At 44.4% G+C, this 21,273-nt stretch overlaps 1 protein-coding gene across 5 annotated transcripts in view; it reads right to left on the bottom strand.

Annotated features, from left to right (window-relative positions):
• SIPA1L1 (signal induced proliferation associated 1 like 1) overlaps positions 1–21,273 on the bottom strand; it is a 185,697-nt gene that overhangs the window by 103,298 nt on the left and 61,126 nt on the right. The window lies entirely within an intron of this gene.

The raw sequence follows: 21,273 nt of genomic DNA, 5'->3' as shown, positions 1-21,273 counted from the left end.
TTCGCAAATCTTTCGGTGCATGTGCACAACCATCCCGCACATTCATAGGCTAGAGTATACAAGCAATCGTAACTAACGACTATCGTGTATTAGGGTAGCTTCGTACGTACCGTATTCGCGGCGGATTTCACGCTGTGAGTTTGCTGCAAAATCTGCTGCGGATCCTGGTACAGTGAAGTTAAATGGGTCACATACCCGCAGCGGAATTTTCATTAGGCTGCCAGTATGTGAGACGGCCACTTTAACCCCCTGCAGCCCGCGCCCAGAGCATACATTACCTGCTCGGTGCACACTGATTGGCTGATGGGCACCAACGGGAGCCGGGAGTCTTGCATGCAGCCGCACCGCAGGTAACGTATGCGCCGGGCGTGGGCTGCGGATGTATGTAGCCCCATTGAACTTTACACTATATGGATTCGCTGCAAATCCGGTACTTGTGAAGCCACCCTTACGGTGAATGATTTTAGGTCGTTCCCAAAAGCTTTCATTTGCAATTGTTTATCGTTAATTGGTAAATGCAAAAAATCCTTTACTCTTGGGCTGAACTCTGGAAAGGAAAGTTCAGGTCAACTCTACGCAAACATTTTTCTTAATTTACAGCTTGGAAATCCTAACATTGTGCTGTATACAGACCACCACCAAATGGTTAGCCTGGCAGGAATGTCTAGAGACCCTGTCCTGGAATAACAGGGCCGCGTCCTTGTACAGCGGCTTATCTAAGGATAATTAGATAGAAATGTTTTACATTCCGCGCTTTGGGAAACTGTCATGCAGAAAATTCATCCAAGAAAACAAAAGGAGACAGACAACAAGTCTCTCCGTTCATTCCCGAGTGGTATAAAAGATGGCCGCCATTAACTCCGTACACATTGCTTCGCTTCTTCTAGGACAAGGGTGTCAAACTTGCGACCCTCCAGCAGTTACAAAACTACAATTCTCATCATGCCTGGACAGCCAAAGCTTTAGCTTTGGCTATCCAGGCATGATGGGAATTGTAGTTCTGCAACAACTGGAGGGCTGTAATGTTGACAACTGTGTTTAAAAGACAAAAAGGGGGAGATTTATCAAAATGCACCCCTAGCGTACGCAACAGGGTCTTTTCCATGGTGTATACCAGCCGTATTCCCTGCTCGTCTGATGGGCAGGGAGGAGAAGTGGCCTCCTCCCTCATTTATTAAGGTTTACGCTTAAAACAGAGCTCCGGAGCAGGTCTAAATTTTTGGACAATTCCTCCACCAAACGCAGATCCCATCAGATCAACTAAAGGCCCTATTACACGTGCCGACAGTGAGGAGCAAACGAGCACTATTAGCGCTCGTTTGCTGCTCGTTCACCGCTCGTTGCTGACGTGCGGAATAGCGGCGGCAGCGAGCGGGTAACAAGGAGCAAACGAGCGCTTATAGTGCTCGTTTGCTCCTCATTGTCGGCACGTGAGTTCGGGGAGGGCCGGGGGGGAGGTGTGGGGGGACTGCCCGGGTGATCGCTGATCGTCCGGGCAGCCCAAAGGATATAGTGGCGGTCTGCTGCTGTCGACGCTCCTATGCCATGGAACGGCGGCAGCAGATCGTTGCCATACAAGTAGTTTGTCTTTCAACATGTTGAAAGACAAACAACTTCAACAACCAGCCGGCATGAACAATGTCAGCTGATCGTTGCCTCTTATTCCACGGGACGATTATCGTCCGAATATCGTTCCGTGGAATAGGGCCTTAAGAGGCATCCGCCTTTTTGTGAATCTGGCAAACTAATTTGGGATGGGGCCTAATTAAAGACCCACATACGAGTATGCCGGTCTTTACAAATCTCCCTCAAATTCTTAAGGTTTTTGATCTTTAACCTGTACGTGTCCTTTGGAAAAACTTTTGACATGTCACAGACAAGTTTTGAATTTTCAGACCCCTACCAATCGTGAGAAAGAGCTGGAAGAAGGCCACGCAAAGTGCAATCTTCTACGGAGTCGAACTCTTTCACTGGCACGCGCTGCAGCACGATCCTCTTCCCGCTCATTCTCACAATCCATACCGGTCAAAAGTTTTTCCAGACGACAGGTACACTTTAAGTCGATAAGAGTCTAATCTATAACCGCCATGGTCAATTTATGTGTCACAAAAGGTTGCAAAAAAGTAAAGAAAGTTTCCCCATACAAAGGAAAGAAAGCAAAACCGCCTTGAAAAACTGGTTTTGAAAGGGGTTGTGAAATGTAAGCGGAGAAACTGAAGGCCAGAAAGACTCTGATGTAAATAACAGACAAGTGGGATTCACTGCCAAAGCCTTAGCCGCTTCTGCCTAGAAGGTGAAGCAAAGTATAATACTCTAATACCTTAAGTAGATGCATAGTAGCTTAACTACTAGAGGTAACTGGATATTCTCAACCAGAACTCAATACATCCCCATGGGCATTTTTGTGCGAATTTCAACTCATTTAAATACACGGTCCCAACAAATTATATAGTAAAAGCAATGGTTTGGTAATATGAGATGGCTTTAAAGAGACCGAAAACATAAAAACACAACATATCAGGACTCTATGGAAAAGCACTAAACATCACATGACTAACCTCTACATTGGAGGAGAATACTCACTAAAAGCCTTGACATTTATAGGCCTAAGAACATTTCCCACCACCGTTGTAGTATAAAATATAAAGCGGGCTACCGCTAGAGAAAAAACTAACTTAATTTGGCGGATTCTCTAAATCTGCAAAGCCTAAACCGCTAAGATGTCAGCCTCTACTATCCCCAATATCACTACATCACATTCTGAGAAGCAGCAGCAGCATGGGGGACATTATAGAGCAGTAGTGAGTGCTCAAGTGCTGGGATCAGAGATAAAACTTACTAGAGCTTTTAGCTGCTTCTCTACGTTCCTCTCTTGTCCTCCATCTCTTTACAGCCACTCACCTCTCTCTACTCTATAAAAGCTTATTGACAACATAAAACCTGAGGGAGCAGAATTCTGATACTCTAAGGGCCCTATTCCACCTGACGATTATAGTTTGCATAATCGTTAAACGATCCAAACGACCGCTATTACGAAAGACCTGAAATCGTTCGCCCATTTACATGGAAAGATAATGGTTACTTATAATTGTTCTTGCGGTCGTCTTGTCGTCGCTATTGCGTTCGTCACTACTGCGAACGACCTTTTATTCAATGCGAACGAGCAACGATAAAAATAGGTCCAGGTCTTATTAAACGATCAACGATTTCTCGTTCGGTCGTTAGTCGTTAACTGCTATTCAAACAAACGATCATCGTTTAGATTCGAACGATTTAACGATAATCTGAACGATAATCGTCCAGTGGAATAGGGCTCTAAGACCTGGGCGGCCCCATAGAGTGGCAATAAATGTGCCAAGTGCGGTCTTCTCCCAGCTCATCTTTCTGATCAGTTACGGTCAGAACACTTATAAAAATAAAAACTTTTGATGTGTCTTAAATATATCAAAATATTTTTAAAAGTAACACACCAGTCTGGCCTAAAACATCAGGCGCTTTGGAATATACACCTTGTAGTAGAATTCTTACTTTATTACGTACAGATGCTACTGCATACCTGTACAGAGCGCCACCCCTGACCTGAACTCGTGAGGTTACTGGCATCTGGTCAAACGTTCTACAGATCTATGACAATTTACAGCTTACAAATTACTACAGCCAATTGTACGCCGAGTACAACCCTTATTTATCCTAAAATTGAGCATTTAGGCTAATTTCATAACTAATTTTAGGCATGCCAATATCCCTAGAGGGACAAGTTAGAGCTTATTTTCTCGTTGGAACTTTTTTCACTTTCATTCTTCATTCCTTGGGAGGGCGAGGCATGGGGGCTTGAGCTTGTACATAAATACTCGAGTGTCAGACTGTCATGTCTGGTGGTAGAGAGAGTGACTGATGGAGAGGAATGCACACAAAATGCTTACATAAGAAGGAGGTCCAAACAAACAAAACAAACAAACATACCCCCTAAAACCTGAAAAAAAGCATTAACCCAAACTAGGAAAAAAAAAAAAGCTAACCACCCATATGTAGAAAGCTGTTCTGATCACAGAATAGGTGTCAGGTCATGGGGCAGTCCAACCCTTGGACCTTAAAGAACCCCCCTCCTCTCTGTGCCGTGGCTCTATTAGAATTAGAGATGAGCGAACCTGGAGCATGCTCGAGTCGATCCGAACCCGAACTTTCGGCATTTGATTAGCGGTGGCTGCTGAACTTGGATAAAGCCCTAAGGCTATGTGGAAATCATGGATATAGTCATTGGTTATATCCATGTTTTCCAGACAACCTTAGGGCTTTATCCAAGTTCAGCAGCCCCAGCTAATCAAATACCGAACGTTCGGGTTCGGATCGACTCGAACCCGAACCTGGTTTGCTCATCTCTAATTAGAATCGATGGAGCCATGTCATAGAGGGAAGGGGGTTTCCTCCAACTGGGGGCAGGCTGGCCCGGGAATACACTTGCTATGCGCAGGAAACCGGGCTGTAGTTTAAAAAGAGGACCTGTGACACCGGTGCTGGTCTATTCATGATAAAAACAGAACAGCAATGTACCACTGGTACATTTGCTTTAACAGACACATGAAAAGTTTTGATCAGTCATGGTGTGACTCCCTAGAGTAGCATCCAATGTCTCCAGATGCCAAGAGTCAAATGCCGAGAGCTTGGGTTCACAGAACATTGCCGATCCCAAACAGTTTGGCAAGTTGGCTCACCACTAACCAAAGGGTCATGATAAGTGGTGAACCATTTCATCGGCCAGTAAACCATTGGATCCTATGTCCGTAAGTCATAAGGTCCATATACACCTTGCTGAAAGTTGATGCAAATGGTCGATATCAACCAAAATGATCACTTGCTGTATAAACGTTACTGACCATCAATAGTTTTAGCCGACCAGTGACCATTATTATCTGCTAAGTCTTCATCTTTGAGTGAAATTATAGGCAGGTAGTTGTCCAAAAGATCCTTCAGGAAGGGAAGCTCTCAGAATGTTGGTTCATCCTTCTCCCAAGTTCATCAATTAGGTTATAGCTAAAATGTGTATGACCAACTATGTGAAATGATCGCTCGCGAGATGATCGTTTGTAGAGATGGGAGCAACTGGAGCACGCTCAAGTCCAATCATTCAGCAATTGAATACCGATGGCTGAATAAGTTGGTTGCAGCCTAGGAAAACATCCAACTCCTTCAGCCACCGGTATTCCAACATCAAACGATTGGATTCGAGCATGCTCCAGTTGCGTTCATCTCTAATCGTTTGTTCAAGCATCAACCTCTTCGCACCTACGGACGGCTTCAGACACTTCGTATATGTTTTTTTCTCTGCCTCCATAGATTTAGCGTCAAGAAAAACTAAAATTCACGTACTTTCTTACAATGAGTTCCAGGCTGTGTTCACCATTGAGGTTATCTCGTGTGACTGCTTCTGACTTGTCTAAATTCACTACAAAAAGGTTTTACCTGCATAAAAGGTCAATGTGCAGCGCTGTCAGGTTACTCGACACGCAGCAAAGTCAAAGCCCCCCCCCCAATGTCTGATTTTATGGAAGGAGAATTACCGTTGATTTATCCTCTTCTGATCCGTAAAGTCAACACTGCTTGCCATGTTCTTTTAGTCGGGAACGTGAACCTTAATGAAGGTGGTAGTGACAGCTCCGCAGCTGCGGTGAATTCGCTTTGACCGCTAAAGCTTCAATGAATATTTAATGGGGATGGATACAGAACAGACTGCTGACAAACTCACTGCCCCGAAGAGAAAAGCGGGCGTTTAATGCCGGAAGCCAGTCATGTCGCCCTGTCACTCAGCAGGCAGCGGAGGGAAAGTCTCGAGATGCCCGATAAGGGACTGGCAATTAAAAGCTTTTAAAGGAGTGATGGGCACCTAGAAACCATCCCAGGATGGTGTCCTCTCTACCAGTCGGTCATCTACGTTCATATCAGAAGTATAGATGAGCGACGGATGGCCAACGATGATGGAAACACAATGACTGAAAATGTACGACGTCCAAACCAATGCAGAATGTTTACTGCGGATTAAAGGAGTCCTAAATAGGCTTAAAAGAGTCAAACACATGTAACTCTCGGCCGTATCAATACAGCTTGTGTTAAGCTTCGGTCTGAGCTCAAGGACAGAGGCTGCAGGGAGACAAGCTTTATTGACGTGGGATAAGGTAACGCAAACGTAATAAAGACATTATGGATTTCGGATGGGCTTACTTTACAAAGAGCCTCCATGCCCGAACACTAAATTCATAATGCAAGAGCTGAAACATGAGTTGGATTGTATAACTGGAAGGTGAATACAAAATAGATGGGAAATAATGGATTGGAACAGGTATGGGGACCCTTCGGACCCTCCAGCTGTTGCAAAACTACAATCCCCACAATGCCTGGACAGCTAAAGCTTTGGCTGCTCAGGCATGATGGGAACTGTAGTTTTGCAAAAGCTTAAAGGTGAGGTTCCTCTTCCCTGGATTAGAACATTAATCCACGGGGCAATACCCATCCTCAGCGAATACAAGAAGATCTCCAATCATGGTTTTTCATTCATACGGCCCTACAATAATTCAATAAACATCCTCAAGCAGCGAGCCCTCGTGCACATGTTCAATTCCCGATCCATACATATGGATGGTATGCAATGGACCGGATCATGATGCCGGGTGCTTCGAAACTGTCTAAATCTTAGCAGTACTGTACTTACACTGCCGCACATCTGTGTCAGTACACTACCGCAAAAATTTAACCCAACTTAATACTGCTCCGATAACAAGTTCCATTACACACCGTCCGTATATATGGATTGTGCGCGTCTTTCTTACGTCCACACTCCTGATGTCGGCAGGCACAATCATAGACTAAACCTGCCCTGGCATTACTGCAGACTTATGGTATAAGCAGCGGCATGTGAACCTACCCTTACAGAGTACAACGTTTTTTATAGAGAAAAAGCAAATTCAGAAAAGCGTACGGCACGTACTGATCTCTCTTATCGGTGTTCAGTACAGTCTGTGTATAGACATCTATCATATACCGCCAATATATCAATTACCTCCGGCCAAGCAGCTCTCTCCGCAATGTAAAATGCAGCACAGATGCTAATGTGTACGCAGCCCTTCAAAATACATCCCCTGTCATCCAATTCTACTCACCCTGTCCAACACTACCTCTATGGGATTAATTCTGTAACATGCCCACCCCCACCAGATGCTTCCATATTACGAAAAACGTGGAAACTCTCAAAGGCCTCTGCCTCCTTACCATCTGTGTCACTGTTGTAGATCTCACAAGTGTACGGCTGCTCCGTGGAAGATACCTGGTGCTTCATAAATGAATGATTAGAATACAACAACAACAAAAAATATATCTAACAAGGCGCTCGTCTCCGCGGATCCAATGTCACGGAACACAGACTGCGAGCGTGTATGAAGAGAGGCTGCGGCTCAGACGTCTGGAAGTCATTATGGGAGAGACTTCATGGCGAATACATTACGGGTGCAGGGGAGTCCTTGCTGCCAGTGGAAACTGTCCGCTCCAAGCCAGGATCTGCAGACTCCTTACTGATCTCTTCAGCGTGTGCAGAAGGACTTGGTGGAAAAGACGGAAATTTAGAGGAACCTGTGAACCATTAATGTATTTTCCCCCCAAATACTTGGCCTCGGCTCGGAATACACTATGAGCAACCCCAGAACCTTCAAAGGGGTGAACTACCAGAGTGTTCCTAATCGCTAGCCAGCAATGAAACTCACCACTGCTGGGATATGCTTATTTATATACAGCAGTTTTAAAGGGGCAATCACTGTCCCTACACCAACCTGAGAAATGTCGCAATGCTGTAGTGCAGCTTCCCCTTCACAAGCTCTATATAAAGTGCACCTGTCCGGGTCAGACCTCCATCAACTGGCAGAATAAGTAGGGAGAGAAGTGCACGGCTTAGTGCATCTCTCCATTTTATGTGCATGCAACCGAGACCGTCCCATAGACTTAGGGCCCTATTACAGGGGACGATTTTCGTGCGGAAAATCGTTCTATTGTTCGAACTTAAATGATAATCGTGCAGTGTAATTGCAGGCAGCGATCGAAAAATCGTTCACGTGTGGTTGATTTAGAGCTGACCCTAATATCAGCGCTAATCGTTCGCTGTAATTCCGCCTTCGTTCACCAATCGTTCAGTGTGATTCAACTTCGTTCCTTCTTTTGCTGGGATCAGATGGAGTAAGAGATCGTAGTAACAATCATAACTACCGACAATCGTTCTGTATATGGTGAATGATTTCAGGTTAACGATAAACAATCTTGTCGGCCATCTTTTATCGTTAATCACTAATTGTTTTGTCTAATTGGACTCTTACACTAGGAGCCCGTCTCTCGGCACAGATAAGGGAGAAAACCCTGATCGAACACTCAGATCCTGAGCGACCAAAAACTTTGTACGTCTCTACGACAGGTCAAAGGCATCCATGGAATGGGATATAATTCCCTGTACAGCCTGGCAGATGGGAGTATCGGTGAAAAACAGTGAAGCAGCACAGCAAACCTTTCTTTGGTAGGATGTAAGGGGGTCTTCAGCCTCTGTGTGTAACCTATTCCAACCAGCACAATGCTACAGAGGTTCATGGCTAATAGACATCAATAGTGTCTATAGATTATAGACAATCTGCCTGTCACTACCACAATCAGATCTCTATATATTTATATATACATAACCTATAGCTTGTGGCTCGCCAACTTGTAGCTTGGTGGGAGTTGTAGTATCGTAGGTTGGGAAACACTGCCGTACGGAATAAATGGTTGGGGTCAAGAACATGTCTCTGAGCTCAGACAGATAATCTGAAAAACACTTGTGCATAAAAGCTATTTGGCAGCTGTCTCCATCCACAGCTGAGGGTGGAATAACAAGGGCCGGCGGTTATACGCCGAGCGTTCCGATCATATGTGCTCAATGTAATATCCAGAAGAATTCTAGAACCAAAGCCTTAGCCCAAGACCCGACCTTGGTTCTTCCAAGCTCCGCACCTCCTCCGACCAGGGGGCCGCCCAATGAAAAAACCAAGACAGGGTCCTACTGTAATCTATGGAATCAAAGGGCACTTACGGACGGGCAGTTTTAGTTGGCAATTCAATCCCTCAACTTTCGTGTTAATAACCCCCCCAGACAAAGAGACGGTCGGCCAATAAGATGTCTGCCAGATGCTATATAAGAAACAGCATCAGTAATTGAGTGAAGGGGGGGGGATTAAGATGTTAAAAGTTTACAAAACGCTAAGCACAAAACATTTCTGAAGTGTGGAGAAGCCTCGGGGAATACATATGGATGAGGCAATACTGCGGTGGGATTTAGGGAGGAAAAAGAAACATTTTGGCCGAGCTGAAATTCAGCACAAAATACAGGTGTAAATGTAGCTGTATAAATAGTTTGATGGCGACGGTGCAACAAACAAACTGAAATTTTAAAAAAAAAAAAAATTCTAAGCTATAATTTTCTTCTATATTAAAAGTTTTTTTTCTTTCGGCCAAAGACTCCAGAGATCTCAGTCATGTGGAATGGAAGAAATTGAAGCGATCGATTATAATCCAAAAGACAAATTGATTTCTAGAGCGTACGTTCACCTTTGGAATATTCCCTCGTACGCACCGCAGAACGGCACAGACAGCAGGATAGCGGTGCAGCCGTATTGTCCATGTTGATCCCTTTGCAAGTAGAGGGATTAGGATTCCCGGAAAGTTAAAAAAAAAAAAACACTGGAATCTTTTCTGGTAAACAGCTATAAAGGGCTCAAATGACAATGAGTTAGAGAATCGCTATTTCACGCAGGGTTCACATGGTCAGAACAGGATCAAAAACTATCAAATATAACCGATGCGGGGCCCCCTACATGTAGGAAACCTACGGACTCGCTCTAAAGGAAACCTGACAGCAGCTTTTTTAGTAATGTTTTTAAATGTTAAGCTTTATGCTGCGTGTACGAAGTACCTGGTGTCATCAAGGAGTTCTCTCTCTGCATTCATCTCTCCACTGCAAGCAGGCCTCAAGTCAGATGACTGACAGCTCTCCCTGCAGTGACATCAACTCTCAATTAGTAGACAGAAGGTGTGCTTGCAGCAGGGGGAGAGCTGAATACAGAGAGATGACTGTTTATGTCACCGAGGTGTTACACAGCAGCCCTCCTTGCTGCAACATCAGTACAAGCTCATCTGAAATCAAGCAGGAAAGGATGTCAATCATTAAGTATTAGGCGTGCTTGCAGCAGTAGGAGAAATGAATGCAGAACAACTCTGAGCATCATATGTTTTTTTTTTTTTTTTTTTGTTTTGTTTTTTTGCATCAGCTGGAGAGAAGTAGGTTGGGAAACCATGACATAAAGGAATACATCATTGGATAGGTTATAGCTTTCTTACATACACCTACCTAAAATCTTTAAGCTAATTGGCAATTGTTGGGGCATATGGCACACTGGGGGGGTCCAAACAAGGCTGTAAATGCATGGGTGCTATGCCCAAGTACTAACAGCGCTGCTGTAATGCTCTGGGAGTGCTGCATCATCATACAAAAATACTAAAAAAAAAAAACACAATACTAAAAATATTAAGCTTTAAAGGGATTTATCTCAACTAATGGACAGGCAATCCTACCAAGCTGAAAAGCTATACCAGGCTCTAACAAGATAAAAGCAACCGGATAGATATAAGTTAAAAAAAAAATTACATTCATATCACCCCCCCCCCCCCCCCAAAAAAAAATAAAAAAAAATAAAAAACTTTAAAATGACATCGCCTGCACAATATTTATAACAAAATTGGCTGCTATGCAAAAGTTGCAACAAAATGCCACCATCTGGATGTGTTAGGGGCCTATTGCTTAGAAATGAGCATGTATAAATCACACTGCAGGATCTTTAGGGACATGGCGATACTTGCCAAGCAGAATATTACCACGCACGTGCAGCGCTCTCGTGCCGGAGCGCGATCTAGGAGTCCAAGGCAGGTTCCTTATTAGTTAGATGTTCTGCCTTCATCTGGGAGACTAAACAAAGGAACATTATATACTTCACATGTATGATACTGAACTCACGGAAGTCAATATCAGCAAAGTGTCCGATGTGTTGTATCTTGCCCTCGGCAATAATAACTATGATAATTGGATCCTAATTAGCTATATGTGATATACAAGGCAAACCCCGACGCCGACGCCAATCACAAGCTTCTGCCAGGAGAGCAAAGGGAACATACAAGTAATGGAAATATATTTATCTATGTATACATATACATTTGGGCAATGAAAATAAAATAAAAAAAAAAAATAATGAAAAAAAAAATGCAGAGAGATGACTCCTTGGTACAGGGCTACAGTGCAATCTCTCTGACATCAGGTACTTCAGGTACATAGAACCCAATCAGAACGCAAAGTACCAAATAACAATGAGGCGATACTCAGCATTACATCAAGGAGTTCTCTGCATGCATCCCTGCTGCAAGCACGCCTCCTGCCTAATGATTGACAGCTGTCAAGGGAATATTTCTTAGCATTCATTTCTCCACCTGCTGTCAACATGTCTCCTGCCTGATGATTTATAATACTCTCTTCTGCTAGAACAAGCACATCTAAAATCAAGCAAGGAGGGCTGTCAGTCAAACTATTAGGCGTGCTTGCAGCAGGGGGAGAGATGAACGCAAAATATATGTGCAAAACTATATATCATTAATTTAAAAAAATATATATATCAAGCTAGCCTAGCCTTGCCATGAATAACCATATATACTATTCTGACACCTCCATTGGGGGTAATGTATATTACCATATACATACTTCATAAAAAAACCTTAACAATCCCTTAATGTTAGTCTGAAGCATTCTACTTTCTTGGCTTCCTCTGGTTGCTTGATCGATGCACCACATCTTCCAGGACTGCTCTAAGATGACTTTCTTTTTACCAAGTAGCAGAGTCAGGAACATCAGTGATCTTATGATCTTTCTGAGGCTTTCATCTCCTACGACGACATATGGCGAAAGGAGGAGTGTACTCTATGGATATCCTTGAGAAATTTTATGTTGAACAGAAATCACCAATCTCAAGACCTCGCTCCATGGTTGGGTATAGCGCATATTATATTATATTATATATACACACATATATATACACACACATATACACACCCCATTCACACACAGTGCGGATAAAGTTGCAGATTTCGAGGGCATGCTCTAATCTCATTGAAACGTGGTGGAACCTACATGAATATCTTCAGTATTTTGCAATGAACACGGCAGAATCTTTTACAGAGGCCGTTGTGAAGATCTACCACTCCATCTCATGTGTCAGATACGCTCTTTGTGTCTAGCAGTAAATGAGCAGCTGGTGACCACAACCCTATGGGGCTTATAGACTATAATTATAATGATATCATGACCTTGGCTCATCCACATGTTGCAGAGAAAGCTTAATTCATGTGACAATCCATCTTAACGTACCGGGAACAGACAACCATAACACATGATGCTGACAAGGAGCCCGAGAACAATGTTAGGAGACTGAAAGGGCCATGGGAGACTCTATACCGTAGGACATGGCTATAAACCTGGAAGGACATTGCCGCATGTAACGTGACATGAGAAACAATGGCGGACGTGGTCTACACATTTATATGTTCAGATGATAAATAAGATGCATACAAAAAAAAAAAAAGAGATGAGATATACCGAAAGATCGTGCTTTAAGGGTGTTTATCAGACGCATATACAATGAACGGCCAGAAGGAAATGGCTGTGTTCATTGTGTAGTGGTGGCACGTGCAAGATTGGCAACGTGTACATGTGTTTGGTATGGAGAGAAGGGGTATGCCGCTGCCAGAAACCTTTCGCAGCTCATTTCCCCAAGAACCAATAGATTGAGCCATTGATGTGTAACACGGTCAATCCAGCTCTCCGCCAACCTCTGTCATTAGGGAAGAGATGGAAGGCCACCATAGACATAAGCAATTATGGCAAGTTTATGTCCAGCTTTACATCGACTAGCAAGTAGGGTTGCCTGGTCAGCATAAACTGCCAACAACGACATCAGCTCACCAACTTTATTTATTTATTTATTTATTTTTGGGGGGGGGGGGGGGGGGGGGAAGCTGTGGGTAATCTAGAGTACTATCGGTCCTTCCCGGAGGGATATCTGGATAGTCCTGTATCTTAAGACTCTTGAATGAGGCTCCACAGGCTCTTCTTTTGCATATTCATGTTTCCCAGGGGGCAATGCACTTTGGATTTCACTGCATTGGGCGCTTTCACTAGCAGCCGGCAGTGTTGTCGTTTGGCTGGTCTCCCTGAGATCAGTGATCTGTCTCTCTTGTGGCTCTACTAGGCATTGCTCCCACCTAGCCAGAATCCTACTCCACACTGATGAGGGGCAACACTCCGAAACAGCTGTATGTGGATGGATACCTAGCCTTGGTTTATCCCTTGTCATTACATTGACTTATAGGGCCACTTAATATTGTGGTTTTAAAGGGAACCAATCACGCCGAAATTGCCCCCATTGATAAGGAAGCGTGCTGGTACATCAGCCAGCACGCTTCCCAAACATCCCCCTGTCCCCTCCGTCCCCTCTTTTGTTAGCCCGTAATCTTACTTTTGTGATGTCCCGCGCCGTATGCTAATCAGCCCTAAGTAGTCCGGGTGGGCTGAACTAGTCAAGGTGGGCTGTACTAGTCACGGGCCTGGGCGCTGTAATCACGCCCAGAGGGGCGTGATTCAAAGACCTTCGCTCCACCGACGTCATCTCTGGCCCGCGTTCACGTCGGCGGCGCGCCGCGTCTTTCGCATGCCGCGCATGCGCAGTACGGCGGGAGAAGACGCTGACGTACTGTGCGTGCGCGGCGTGCGGAAGACGTCGGCGTTGGAACGCAAGCGCCGCTAACGTCTTCCGCACGCCGCGCACGCGCAGTACGTCAGCGTCTTCTCCCGCCGTACTGCGCATGCGCGGCATGCGAAAGACGCGGCGCGCCGCCGACGTGAACGCGGGCCAGAGATGACGTCGGTGGAGCGAAGGTCTTTGAATCACGCCCCTCTGGGCGTGATTACAGCGCCCAGGCCCGTGACTAGTACAGCCCACCTTGACTAGTTCAGCCCACCCGGACTACTTAGGGCTGATTAGCATACGGCGCGGGACATCACAAAAGTAAGATTACGGGCTAACAAAAGAGGGGACAGAGGGGACAGGGGGATGTTTGGGAAGCGTGCTGGCTGATGTACCAGCACGCTTCCTTATCAATGGGGGCAATTTCGGCGTGATTGGTTCCCTTTAATGGTTTCCTTACAGGAGCTGCCTCTTGGTTGGGTCCTACCCGGAGGGATATCTGGATAGTCCTGTGCCGAGACTCTTCAATGAGGCTCCATGGGCTCCTCTTTTCCATATTTATGAATAAGAACTGACAGTTCAAAACACGTTTGCATTTATTTTTTATCTTTAGGCCCCGTTCCCACTGAGCAAAGCTAGCGGAATTCCGCGACGGAATTGTCCGCCGCGGAATGCCGTTAGCCTCCCGCTCATAATGGGAGTCTATGGGAGGCGCGCGCTGCTGCTCTGTCCGCGCTGAAGAATGAACATGTTCATTCTTCAGCGCGGACAGGGCAGGAGCGCGCGCCTCCCATAGAGTCCCATTATGAGCGGGAGGCTAACGGCATTCCGCGGCGGACAATTCCGTCGCGGAATTCCGCTAGCTTTGCTCAGTGGGAACGGGGCCTTATACTAATGTTCTTAAAAAATGTATATAAATAAAGTGCCATGATTAAGAACTGAGTTCAAAACACGTCGGCATCTTTTTTTTTTTCTTTTTTACTTTATACTGATGTTTTTAAAGGATATAAATAAATTCCTAACTGGGTAACCGGAGCTGGAGGACAACATTGTCTCAATGCGCTCAATCAGAACAGAAGTCTCGGTCTTCGCTTTATACACATGCTCTATTTATGATTCAAAAAAAACCCTTGAAAGTCAGAACACGCCCTTACTGCAATATGTGACTCTCACTAGGAAAAGGTTGCGGATCATAGAAAGTATTATGTCGGAGACGCACGGTAATTTTATTCCCACGAGGGCTTCAGTTTGAGACGTAGATTACTAGATTATCTGGCGGTTTATAAGCTAACCCTCCCCAAGTCCCCAGCAGCTGCTCCCATGTAATCCCGCAGATCCCCCGGCACAGGCCTATCACCTCCCCGGCTTATTTTGGGTTGGTCTTGCAGAACAATTACCATAGACAAAGGCTGTGGGAGCTGCGGAGGAATGTCTGAGTCATCTTCTAGGTCACAACATAAAGGAGTTGCATGTGATTAGCATTCATTGTTTCTTCCCCGCGGTGAGGATCACAACCTAACCCGAGCATCATGACATGAAAACATTGAGCTTCTCGTGTGTGTTTTTATGACAGAAGTATGATTGTATCCACAGAGAGCAGCACAAACATAACCTCCTAACATCGGCAGCTCTGCCACGTCCATGGGAAGGCCGTTCTTCTGAGGAGCAGCCGCACATTCCTCAGGGTTTAGCCTGTCAGCATCAGACACATTCTCTACACTTACAAGGAATGATAAGATTCCTTCAAATAACTCTAAGGGCGAGGCTATCCACTCAAGCCGAGTCTGGACTACAACACCCATCATTCTTACCTAACCAGCCCAGATTTTCTTCCTGATTTGAAACACTGGATGATATCAAAGTGTATAAATGTCATCCATCTGGCCTTAAAGGGAATCTGTCAGTTTTGAGTTGCAGACGTGGTACTGGTCTCTTAACCGATAACTGTTTGCAAAGTTATAAAATCGTGTATTTTTTTCTAAGCTCAAGTGTTGTAGAAGCTCTGCCGAGCTGCAGCATGCACGCCTCCTCCCTCCACCACCCTGCTATGTATGACTGGTGCACAGGATTTGGCTTCCAGCATTGAACCTTGTACATCAATCATGCAGGGAGGGAGGAGTGTGGGAAAGAGGAGGTGTTCTTGCTGAAGCTCAGTCCAGCTTAAAGTGTCACTGTTTCAATTATTTTGCAGAAATCAATAGTACAGGCGATTTTAAGAAACATTGTAATTGGGTTTATTAGCCGAAAAAATGCATTTTTATCAACAAAAAGCAGTTTGAGGCTCTCCCCAATCTTCATGGTTTTCTATGGAGAGGGGAGGGGTGGAGGGAGATGAGGCACCAAAACAGGACAACAAAGTTAATTTACAGCTACATCACCGGGCTATCTCCTCTGAAGTCAGCACTGACCTCTCTGACCTCTGAATACCGGCTTTCACACTGCTCCGAGCCGTAGGCAGACAGCTCCATACATTGTGTAGTGGCCATGCTTGGTTACTGCAGTTTGTTTCCCTTTGATGTGAAAGTAAAGTAGCACCGCCAATAGACAATGTATGGAGGCGTCTACCTGTGGCTTCACTCGCTGTATATTCCGGAAGCCACGGTGCTGGACCCCCCACCCATCAGATATCGATGGCTTATTCTGAATAGAAAACCCTTTTATCCCTTGAAATCCAGTAATATTGATGTGACTAGGAAGTCTGTGATGCCTTATGGAGATACTGAAGGCGCCATGTTATATGCATCATAGTGGTACAGAATACAACGAATCTTAAGTAGGACGTAATACAAATCCACGTCGGCCGTCATAACGTCCATCCATAAAACATCAAATCATATAATGCTGCACAACAAAAACCATCCTAAAAAGCACAAAGCAAACCGTGAGCTGTAAATGCAGCCCGAAGGCGATGAAGCCAAGAGGAGGAGGATCCCCATCGTCTATGATAACATCCCACGTAAATATTACATGACCTGGAGAGAGAAGTCCCAGGCGACCACTCGGAGAACATGACCTGTACTGAACAATAGCCAAGATGGCCGTGACATGTAACCAGCAAGGTGACAGGAGGTCTCCAAACGCTTACAGAAAGGTTTCCTGAGACCAATGCCATGTTTACTGTGGGTAGGTGAAGGCATGGAGGGTGGGGGGACGGGGGGGCTTAAATCTAGTAACCTCTATATGTTATATGAGCACACACATGGGCCTTACAGGATCTATGATGCTGAGAATCTGGGTCAGTAAATCTTCAGGAGGTCCACACTGATCTGACACAAATCAACGGGAAATATAAAGAAATGATTGAGGCCCTGTTCACACATTCACAATTTTCTTTAGTTAAATAATTACAGCCTAATTAATCATGTGGGCCCTGCTATTAACTGTCTCGGATTTGTCATGTGATCAGCATTTCCAGGCTTCATCGCAGGTGTTTTTCTTGTCAAACAATTTGATGAAGCCTGGTAATGCCAATCACGTGATGAAGCCTGGTAACGCCGATCACGTGATGAAGCCAGGTAATGCCAATCACGTGATGAAGCCTGGTAATGCCGATCACGTGATGAAGCCTGGTAATGCCGATCACGTGATGAAGCCTGGTAATGCCGATCACGTGATGAAGCCTGGTAATACTGATCACGTGATGAAGCCTGGTAATGATGATCACATAATAAAGCCTGGTAATGCTGATAACTTGGTGAAGCCTGGTAATGCAAATCACATGATGAAGCCCAGCAATGCCGATTACAAAGTTCACACAGTCGATTCGGATGTTCACATGTGGAGGTTTTAAATTGTAATTAATGAAGCCAAAGCCAGGAATGGATTTGAAAAGAGGAGAAACCTTAGTCTTTCCTTTAAGATCTCCGTGTATATTCTGTAACTGACTTGGACTTCAATAACTAAAATGTAAAGCTTGGCTGTGTGAGCACGCCCTTATGATCAACTAGCAACATGTGTGAACACAGTCTCATAATTATATATATATATATATATATATATATATATATATATATATATATATATATATATAAACACAGACACACTATATTTATCTACCCAGCCATACCACTGCTTTTAGAGCAGAGTGGTGGTCAGTAACCTAGACTGTTAACAATCTAAGGGAATAAGTACCATATCAGGAGAGGTTTACTAAATAATTATACAGTATTTGCAATAATATGTAACTTGACAAGTCCTACAAGTATAACTATATCAGCCAAGATGGGACTACCCCTTTAACAGAAAACAGTGCACTTCCTTCCAGTAGGAAGCCGGCTGCATACCATAGTTTGGTCGCCACACTTAACAGGGAGAACAAACCAACATCTCATTGTTTATATCAGGCTGAAAGCCGCCATAAACACTTGGAAGCGTTACTGCGCCGTTCCCATACTAAACAATACATGCTACTTATAGATATAGAGAAGCGAGGAGCAGCGGCCATATTATCCAGGCATCTCCGGCATATAATGCCTCTATTCTGCTGAGGATGTCTCCAGGCGGCCATAAAACAGCTATTAAACGGCAATAAACCACCTCAAAAATGCATCAGAACAACTTCATTTGGACATGTAAGGGAAATGAATATGGAAAGTTCAATATTATTAGACAGGGCCTGTGGGAATTGGGGATATCGAGCGGGGGAGAGCCTCGCCGAAGAGACAAATGTTTTATTAAAGGCGACTGCAGGAGACGCGGGATTCCTACTACCAAAACCAACACAGGTTCATGACATCCTAGCCGCTCTCCATTTATAATGGGTTATGTGGAAAATTACAGGGATCCGGAGTTATGTAGACTGACATGGCGGAGAAGGAGGTACGTGGTGCCCATAGTGCCAGGCGGGATGGAGAGACACAGAAATGTACTGTATCTCTGTACAGTAACCTTAAAGGGGTTATAAAGCCATGGTCTCTTTCTTCCAAAACCAGCACCGCTCTTGTCTCCACTTCAGGTGTGGTTTGAAATTGAGCTCCATTTACTTCAATGGAACTGAGTTGCAGAACCTGCACCCAAACTGGAGACAAGAGCGGTGCTGTCTATGGAAGAAAGTGGCCATGTTTTTCTACTGCTGGAAAACCCCTTTAAAAAGAGTACTGTCATTGAAAATAACTTTTGACATCAGACATGTCAAAAGTTATTGATCACAGAGGGTCTCACTGCCGAGACCTGTTGTGATCAGGAGATGTAGCTAGGGATAGCGTGTGGCAGCTGTGACATGCATTCCCCGGACAAATATAATGGCCAATTCTAACAATGTTTCTGGGAAACACGGACAGGTAAGAGATAATATGGAAAGACCGCTGTACGGCTGTGTCATTAAAATCCATCTTCGCAGCTCCCGGTTTCGTATTGATACGTGATGAGGTGGTGAGTCCTATATCATTGCGTACCCATCTGTAGTTCCGTGTTTCACAGAAACGTGTGAATAAGCCCTAAGTCTATAAGACTACATTGTCTGAATTAGTGGCCAATCGGGGAGTGGATAATACGGCTGCCTCGCTCTCTCCTCAACTATATCTATCTCCTGATTACAGCGGGTCTCAGCAGTGAGACCCACAATGATCAATAACGTTTTACTTGTCTAATGAGACGTCAAGTTATTTTTCACGACAGTGACTCTTTAAAGCAGTACGGTCAATTGCAGTTCGACATTTAAAAAAATTACTGATTGCACCAGGTCTCACTCACAAGACCCTCTGCGATCCCGATATACAGATGGGCGGTTTAAACAGCAATGCACTTTATTGCAGGAACATCAAACTTATTCACTCTATAGATCTTGATCACAGAGGGTATCACAGCGGAGTCCCACGGTGATCAGGAGATGTAGCTAGGGAGAGTGTGCAGCAACTCTAACATCCACTCCTCAGTCGAATATAATGGCCAATTCCGACAAACAGGGACAGGTAAGTGATGACATGGAGCAAGTTAGTCAAAATTGACCTACACTCAGGGAGTAAAGCTCGTTGCCGCACCATTCCGCTGGATGTAGCTCAAGATTGCAGTGGGTCTCAGGAGTGAGACCCGACACGGTCAATAACTTTTTGACATAAGGATATTGTCTCTAAACCAGGGATGGTTAACCTTAGGGCGTTCAGTTGTTGCAAAACTACAATTCCATCATGCCTATGATGGAAATTGTAGTTTTGCAACAGCTGGACAGACTAAGGATACACATCTCTGCTCTAAACCCTCTAAGTTGCATATAGTGGTATTGGGGAAGGTGTATGTAAAGAGTACACACCGATTTGAAACATATGTGTGTGTGTATATATATATATATATATATATATATATAATTAAAGTTACACCAAGTTCTTCAAAGAAATGTTTACTAGTGAAATTAAGAAGGTTTTCTGTGAAGTCAGGTCGGAGCCCACAAGGACATTGACTCTGTAAGGCGGCCCTTGTTTGTTTTATCTGGATATCTCGCAGACACATTCCCAGATGTTCGGCCCTAATAAATCAAGAGCTGCTGCACTGTAGTTACCTTCTATAAATAATTCCTCATTCAAGGGCCCTAAAAATTCATGTAAAATAATAATGGTGCTATATAAAAAGACTATGGGATGGATTTTTACAATCCTGTAAACTCAATAGAAGGCTTGGCAAATATCGCACTAGATCTCCCAGGTGCAAGTATAAAATTCAGTTAAGCAGCACTATGAACAATAGAGGAAAAAACCTTAAAGGCTATGGAAAAAAATTCAAACTGTTGCTTTGTACTTATTATGGAGCAAAATTATTTTTTTCCCATAGGTCTTTATTAAAAAGTTTGCTTAGTTTCTCTTCTAAAGCCTCTGCCCCCTACTGCCTGGGCTCTATTTACTATCTGCACTTGTACACAACCCTCTGCAGACTGTCTTATATCTGTGCTCAGCTCTATCTACAACCTGTTAGTTATCTTTAAGGGTTTCTCTCCCCCCTGTCCACTATCCGAGCTGGTGTGTAACTACTTCCTCCTCCCTGATGACTAAAAGGCTAAAATATTAATAGTGATTTAGAAACCTAAAATTAATTCCATCTCACAGGGTATTGCAGCCACAAGCATTTCTTTCCTATCCAAAGAACAAGTGATAAATGCTAGAGCAGTGAGGGGTCTGTAATCTGGTCCCCCATTCCAGAGTGGAATAGCCCCCCCCCCCCCACCATTCCCAGGCAGAAAACCCTAGTCCTTCATGAACAGGTGGGAAAACTGCCCCCCCCATTCCTGGGTGGAAAACATTGGTTTGCCGTTTCACAGTGATAAACCCTTGTCCCTCCATTCCCAAGGGGATAACTCTGGTTGGTCCTTCATTCCCAAGGGGAAAACTCTGGTTGGTCCTTCATTCCCAAGAGGAAAACTCTGGTTGGTGCTCCATTCTAAGGGTCCTATTACACAGGCTGATGATAGCCCGATCAATATCTACTAGATTGACGCTAGCTT

This window comes from Dendropsophus ebraccatus, chromosome 13 (assembly GCF_027789765.1).
Source record: "Dendropsophus ebraccatus isolate aDenEbr1 chromosome 13, aDenEbr1.pat, whole genome shotgun sequence".
NCBI lineage: Eukaryota > Metazoa > Chordata > Amphibia > Anura > Hylidae > Dendropsophus > Dendropsophus ebraccatus.
Note: the sequence above shows the minus strand (reverse complement) of the source record. Positions and strands in the feature narration are given on the sequence as shown.